Consider the following 8,215-nt stretch of genomic DNA (forward strand, 5'->3'; position numbering starts at 1 on the left):
CCAAAACTTATTTACGCTGTTGAAATTATCTTAATGCTGCCAATGTTTTCAAGTGTACACAATCCCCCCCCCATATATTCAACAAACATTTCCCAATCTTCTTTAAACATATGCTCTTCTTGTTCTCTTATTCTGTGTGTTAGGTCCGCAAGCAGCGCACATTCCATCAGTTTAAGTTGCCATTCTTCTTTAGTTTGTACCTCACTCGTTTTCCATTTTGGGGCTAACAAAACACAGGCCGCAGTAGTGGCATACATAAATAACCATTTTTTGACATCTGGGAATTTCCACCTCATTCATCTTTCTCATTACCTCCTCTGTGGGTGCTGCTATGTGCCCTCTGTCTTTGAGCTCTTTGCTCTCCTACTTTTAAGGCTCGCCGGGTTCTGGGAGATGGAGGATCTGGAATGCTTTCTAATGACACCGTGTCAGCCGGGTGTTGCTCTGACTCTCCCATGATTTCCCAATCCCCCCCCCCATCTGCCTCTGAACTACTACCTCCCTCAAACCCCTGTTGCAAATCTAAAGTTTCTTCCTTTTCCTCCTCCCTGGAAGGGTCAGGGTGGGGAGAGGGTCTCCACCATTCCTCCTCTGCCCAGTCTCTGACAACAGTGGAAGCAGGTTTTCAGATTATACACAACTCTTCTTCAGGCTTTGATTATGAGAGCAAAAAACCCCCATCCAATAGTCTAGATCGAAGCAACTGGGTAGCCAAGCTGATGGTTACTTGGTTCCAGAAGTTTACTGGCCATTGCTGTCGGCATGGAGATAGTCTAGGTTGAATGCAAACATGGCATTCTGATGTCATGTGTGATGTCACAAAGAGGATCTGCTTTAAGTCTTGGTAAAGCCAGAGACAGTTAACAGTCAGACTGCATCTCAGCCCTCTCAAGATGGATCTCCATAATAGGTGATGAATAGTTTTATTTGGGGGACATATTAACTTACACCATTCGGAAATTTTTTAGATTGGTTTGCCAGTTTGTAACCCGTCAAGTTGAGGCCAATAGATATGCATTCACAGCCCTGTATCCATCAAATAATCAACTTTATGTGTGACTTTGGGATGGATTCATACAATCACATTTCCTTTCTCAAGAAAGGTTGGAAGGTAGGTAATTTGAATGGCTAATGCTCTCTGCTGTCAGGATGCTGTCCGTGGCTTCTGGCTGGTTGCCCAGAAGAGTATAAAGGCAAGGAAAAGTTTCATACAGTCTTCTTTTATTTAAAACTTTACAGAGAGAGGCTATAGAACACAGCCTCTTGGATAATGGTGTTGTCCTGAGTGAATCTCCACCACCTGTCTCTCCCACTTCTTCATTCGTCAACCTCATCACCTCATCTACAAGTGCCACTAAGTGCCCTCTGTCTTCGAGCTCTTTGCTCTCCTACTTTTAAGGCTTGCCAGGTTCTGGGAGATGGTGGGTCTGGAAGGCTCTCCCATGATTTCCCAACTTTCCCCCTCATCTGCCTCTGAGCTGTGACCTCCCTCAAACCCCTGTTGGAAATCTATACTGTCTTCCTCTTCCTCCTCCCTGGAAGGGTCAGCTCTGACCACCTCCCATTCCCGGTCACTACGATTTCACAGAGCTCTGTCACACATCTTTCTATGGTGACGGTTATGCACTCAAGTCCAAGCTAGTCTGGTGCATTTTTCATTGAAAACTATGCTGCTGTAAGTAGGGACTCATGAATGTTCACAGTGTATTGGGGCAGGAGAAAGTGGGAGGGATGTTAGAATGAAGAGGAAGTGAGGACAGGTTTGAAGAGTGGGACGCTAGTGCTACAATTTGATGGGAGAGGTGTGATCTTAGAAATGCATGAATCGGCTCTCCAGGATGTGCCAAATATCAGATTGCCATGTGGTGGGTCATGTTCTGAAAAAATACTCGTCACTGAAAAAGAGAGGGGAAAGTCATCATGAATGAATGGGAAAGTAAGGTCTGAGCCTGAAAACCACAAATACAGTTAATAACAGCCGTGGGGGGATGGGGAATCCAAGATTAAAAAATGAGAGCAGCTGCACGATAGATATGGTTCCCAATTTGTTTTAAGGAAACTCATTATGAAGGAACATGGTTAATGTTTCTTGATTAAAAACTGGGATAACCTTTCCACTAAGCTTAGGTGAGGCTGAGAACAGATCTATTTCAAATTACTATTTAAAAAGAACTGTTAGTGTTGGATTGTTTGGGACATTGCCAATCAAGTAAATTTATTGCTCTGCTAAGAGTGGACATCCTTTCATGTCTCAAGCAGCTACTATATATGTATGTGTTGCCACTGTCAAATTTATCAGAACCATCTTCATAGCATAAGGGATAACATTAACAGGAGACTTTATCTCTCACGAGAGCTTCTGCAGACTGCAGCGATAACAAGCAACATGTCAAGTGCAGATAACATTTCCTTTTCAGGACTGCTTTATTTTCTCTCTTGAGATTCCCAACTTTGTAAATCTGTTCACAGTTGCGTCCACTCATAACAATGTGTTTGTATAATCAAAGGTGACTTAAGCTCTGACCTTCAGCTATATATAACACATCACAGCATGGGTGAAGTTTCACACTGCATATTCCAGTTCGACAAAAAGCCCTTTCCATCATTCTCCTCATCCTGTGAGCGGGCAGAGAGGGGTCTCTGGTTCCACCCCCTCTTGTTTATTTATTTATTTATTGAATTTATATTGCACATATATATAAAATATTCATGTTGCCTCACCACTACCACTCCTGCCGCCCTTCATGCGTTGACAGCTGAACATCCGCAGCATTACTGTATTTCTGTTGGCTCCTCACATGATTTCATTCCCCAGGGTCTAAATCACACCGGGAGTTTACATGAGCGAAAAAGGCTCTCAACTTCAGAAGCTATCCCTTTCACTCATGGAAGGTAACAGGAATTGTGACAGGAGGTACATAGGGTCTTCGCTGCATCATTTGATGGATTAGAACACCTTCAATAGTGACAGAGAGGGTTTTTTTGTTTTGTTTTTTAAAGGCTCTCCAGATTCTCTAATGTGCTGATTTTTTAAATGTATAAACACAAGGAGACACTTCCCAGGAGGGTAACCAAGAAGGAAAATAGGCAGGCAATATTCTACCCAATCAAAGTGCGATGAAGCCTAAATGGTTTAATTATTAGCATGTGTGGCAGGGGAGCTACTAAATTGATGTCTGAGGTCAGTAATGACCTGGATGAGGGTCAATGAAATGAAACTCTGTCTAAATAAATTGACAGGCTCTGTTGGTAGGTGATTTGTGTGACCAATGAGATGGTGTTCAGTCTATTGTAGATCACTCCCTCTAAAGGACCAGGTTCAGCATCTGGGGTGATGACAGAGCCAACATTTTCACTGGATATCCAAGCGGCGTCTGTGGAATGGAACACCTTTCAGCAGCTAAGACTGTTGGACCAGCTGCGTCTTCTTATTCAAATTCTAGTAATTCCTAAGATGACTGCTGCCATGCCTTGCACGTGGGACTACCCTTGAAGACTTCTTGGAGGCTTCCATTAGCACAAAATGCACCTGCCAGGCTGGAGACTGGCAATGGCGAACATATTTTCCCAGTGCTTAAACAACAACACTGCCATTCCTCTTTCAGGAATAATTCAGACTGCAGGTCATAGGGCTAAACGGCTATTTGAAGGATGCTTTTTACTATATAAACACACCTGGTTCCATCTCTGCCCTGCTTGTCATCTGGATTTAGGCGGCAGCGCACTTGGGATATGCCCAGAGGATGGATAACTGCGACCACAGGGGCTATTAATATAGCAGAGAATCTAGAAGGAATGTGGTTGTATATTCTAGCCAATGTAAGTTTGGACTCATGGGGTATGAAATACTAAATTGTGATTTAGTGTTTTTTTAATATATTTTTTTATTAATTTTAACATATAAATTATAAAATGTACGACAAAACCTATCACTTATACAATCTTTTTAGACTTCCATCAGCACCTCTGATGATCCGCCATTTTAACCACTTCTTATGCATTTCTTAACTTTATATTGCCTTTACATCTCTTAACAAATCATCCTCCCCCTTGTCCATTTTTACAATACTTCTAATAATACTCCTCACAAAACTTCTTGCAATCCTACAAACGTCATCTGTTCTTCACAATTACTTTTCAAATAGTCCGTAAATTTACTCCAGTCTTCCGTGAATTTCTGGTCTCGCCGGTTTCGAATCCTTCCTGTTAGTTTATCTAATTCTGCATAGTCCATTAACTTCATCCCACATTTTTCAATCGTCGGTAACTCTTCTTGCTTCCATTTTTGGGCCAATAATATTCTTGCTGCTGTTATTGCATATAAAAGAGCTTACATTCCTTTCTATTTATGTCACTCCCCACAATGCCCAATAAAAATGCTTCTAGTTTCTTTATAAATGTATATTTCAACATTTTTTTCAACTCATTATATATCATCTCCCAGAAGCATTCCACCTTTTTACATTCACACCACATGTGATAAAATGTTCCCTCTTTTTCTTTACATTTCCAACCTTTATTACTGACTTTATACATTTTCGCTAACTTGACAGGTGTAATATCCCAGTTCAGCCCCTAGTGTTTGCGCATATTGTCCTCATTTAAAGAAGGGTTCAGAGTGGCTAATTGTGCATCATTCAGCCTGGGAGCTTAGCTGTTGTTATTTTTAAAATTTGCTCCTGCTTTGCTCTTGCTTATCAAATTTCCCCATACAAAGTGGTGATGAGCATGCTATTCTTCATCTAGCTGCTCATGCAATTTCTTGTCGGACTTGCCATTCGTCTCCCAATTCCCAATGCAAACAGCTGCTCAACTAGCTATTGCTTCGCTTCCCTTCCCTCTTCTGTTCAACTGGCTTTATTTGATCGCGCCTTGCATGAGAAGATGTCGTTCTTCTTTTGCCTCTGATATGCACAAACCGTTGGAGAACTTACTCCATTATTCAAAGCACACATCCATAGACGCACACGTGCCCCCCCCTGCCGCCGCCACTCGCCAATGCATGTAACAGTGCATAAATAGAAATTTTCTTTACTACTTTGCTTTTCTGCGGCTGCTTCTTTGCCTCAACTACTGCTATAGACTGCGGTGGACATTTAGAGCCACGGTGGAGCAAGAAGGAGCCATTAATTCATTTTCTAGTTGCATTAAATGGGATGGAGTAATTGCAAACTGCCAGGGTAGCTCATAAAATAGAAATGTGTATTCATGACTGAAAACCTGATAAGACAAAACAGGAAAACATATCCCAAATGATAAATGTTATGGGGACAGACTCCAGCTTCCTCTGCTCTACATCTTTATTTTTCAATTATAAGACGTGACAATTGATTACAATGTTATCTAATGGCTCCTTATCATCACCTCTGGAATTTGAAAGGAATAAGAAAAATGCTTTGTCTACTTGTTCTTTAGCTGCAAAGATAAAAGATGTTTTATTTCCTTTATAGGAGCTCATAAAAAAGAGAGGAGATAATTATACCAAATGGTTATGTAAATCCCAAGAGAAAAAGAAAATCAGCTCTTGTGAAGAATTTAAATAAGTTTTTGAATTCATTGGGAGATGCTGAATTTTTCATTTCATTGTTTATCAGTGAGGTTTGTAAAAGTTATCCAACTGGCCTAATGAAATATTAATTTGACTTCCATTACATTAAAGGAGAGAGCCATTTTTATGTTTAAAGAAAACGGAACAAGGAATATATCCTATATCAATACAAAAAGAAAGTACAACCTAGATAAAATGTGTATAATTGCTCTGATTTTAAACTCTGATTTTTAAGAGTAGCAATTAAATGAAAGCACTTTGGAAACATAGAGGCGCTGCTATTGTTTTAAAGCTGCCTTTATCAGCTTCCTCTTATGATACCATGAAAATAAACTGTAGTGTGTTGGAAAATGGAATGAGTTTTCATAGCTTCTTCTGTAATGGATTCCATTTTCTCTCTCTCATGTTTATGGCCTTCCACTCTGTGGTGCAACATAGACCAGGTGTAGTTAGATTGCTGATTATTCTAAAGAGCCATGGTTTTGAAACTGTGCTCTGCAAAAGCTTATTGGGATTCCTCAATGAGAAAGTCATGATGGTGGGCAAGCTTGCCATGATTGCAGATCCTACAATATGCTGCCATAGAAGTGGGCAGGTCATGCTCTAGAGCAGACTTCCTCAACTCTGGAGCCTCAGATGTTGTTGAGCTGCAACCTTTGGCCATGCAGATTGTGCATGATGGAGACTGTATTCCAATAACGTATGGAGATCCAAGATCAGGGAAGGCTACTCTAGAGGGTTCTCTCACTTATGAACAGGGTAACAATAAGGCTGAATCAACAGATGTCCAGCAGTCTGTGTGAATTTACTGCGTATCCTAGTCCATATCCCAGAATAGGGATGCGGGTGGTGCTGTGGTCTAAACCACTGAGCCTCTTGGGGTGCCGATCAGAAGGTTAGCAGTTCAAATTCCCATGACGGGCTGAGCTCCCTTTGCCCTGTCCCAGCTCCTGCTAACCTAGCAGTTTGAAAGCACACCAGTGCAAGTAGATAAATAGGTACCACTGTGGCAGGAAGGTAAACAGCGCTTCCGTGTGCTCTGGTTTCCATCACAGTGTTCTGTTGTGCCAGAAAGCAGTTTAGTCATGCTGGCCACATGACCCAGAAACCTGTCTGTGGACAAACTCCGGCTCCATTGGCCTGAAAGCGAGATGAGCGCGGCAACCCCACAGTCGCCTTTGACTGGATATAACTGTCCAGGGGTCCTTTACCCTTTTACCTATATCCCACAATCCCCTACACACTTATAGAGTTCTTTTAATACTATAAAGATCATCTAATACCCTTGCAGAAGAGTTGTCCAGTAATACGAGCACGCAGTCCTATTTTTCTAGAAAAAGAGGTTGTGGAACTCTCTTATTTTCTTATACAGTGGTACCTCTGGATACGAACAGGATCCGTTCCAGAGCCCCGTTCGCACCCTGAAGTAAATGTAAGATGCATCTGCGCATGTGTGGGTTGCGTTTCGCTGCTTCTGCGCATTCGCGTGACGTCATTTTGAGCGTCTGCGCATGCGCGAGCGGCGAAACCCGGAAGTAACATGCTCCGTTACTTCCGGGTCGCCGTGGAGTGCAACCCGAAAATATTTATCCGAAAGCTACTTCAACCCGAGGTATGACTGTAATGGCAATGGTACCCACGCAGGAGTTGCAAGAGTTAAAATGGTACCAAAAAATGACATGAAAACTGGAGTTTTCTTGTTGTATAAGCTACTATTGAAGATATACACCACATCTTTAAGCTTATAAACAAATCCTTCTGGATAAGGAAATCAAAGCATTGGTGAATTCCACTTGCCCTAGGTGGAAGATAAGGCAAGTTTGCACCAAAGGTCAAGAATACCCCAAGTGTATTTTCAATGTACTGATTCATTCAGGCTCTCACACACCTAAACTGCCATAATTTGGGTCGTAATTGACATAGCAGTGGGGAACTAGCGATTTTTCCATCAGGATTTTTGAAGTAGGAGTTTTTTAATTATAGAATTTGCCCTTTCTCCGTCATCCTCCTATCAAATCATCAGCTCCTGAGGTAATTAATCTGAGATCTTTTGCAAGGGTTGGTGACTCAACATATCGAAACCATACATTTATTTCTGTCTCTTCTGAAAACGTAAACTGTTCATTTGTGGTGGGGAAGGGTCTTTGCCTATGCATGCTTATCTAGAATTCGTCCTTGTTGGTAGCACAGATACTTTTGCTCAGCATAGCACAAAACAACCCAAATTGCGTGATTTGTTGGTCCCATGTGAAATGGCTCAGGAGTGCTTGAGCTACAGCAATGCTCCCCCCCCTTTTCTTTCTCTCATTTATTTATTTATTCATTTATTTGACAAAGTAATAATCATACATAAATAAGAATAAAAACGTGCGCCCTACCACCGAGACCATTCCATTATAACTATCCAACCTCCCAAATTTTCAATACCTCTTGTGATGGTTTGACCCCTTTCTATTTTAACAGTACAAATTCTATAAACACCCTCCATATCTCCCCATAATCATTGCTCCTGGATATTCCCTCTCTTAATGGCACATGTTAATTTATCATTAATAGCTATATCCCACAGCTCTTTATACCATTCTTCCATTTTATATTCTGCTTGCCCCTTCCTCTTCCTAGCTATCATAATTTGTGCAGCTGTAAATTGATAACCTCTGGACTTTT

At 41.4% G+C, this 8,215-nt stretch overlaps 1 long non-coding RNA gene across 1 annotated transcript; it reads left to right on the forward strand.

Annotated features, from left to right (window-relative positions):
• Window positions 1–832: 832 nt before the first annotated feature.
• Window positions 833–5,892, forward strand: LOC310681723. The gene is made up of 3 exons (XR_014513552.1): window positions 833–1,111; window positions 3,286–3,819; window positions 5,451–5,892. It is a non-coding gene; the product is annotated as an uncharacterized lncRNA (long non-coding RNA).
• The last annotated feature ends 2,323 nt before the right edge of the window (window positions 5,893–8,215 follow it).

This window comes from Podarcis tiliguerta, assembly GCF_965153285.1.
Source record: "Podarcis tiliguerta genome assembly, chromosome: 7".
NCBI lineage: Eukaryota > Metazoa > Chordata > Lepidosauria > Squamata > Lacertidae > Podarcis > Podarcis tiliguerta.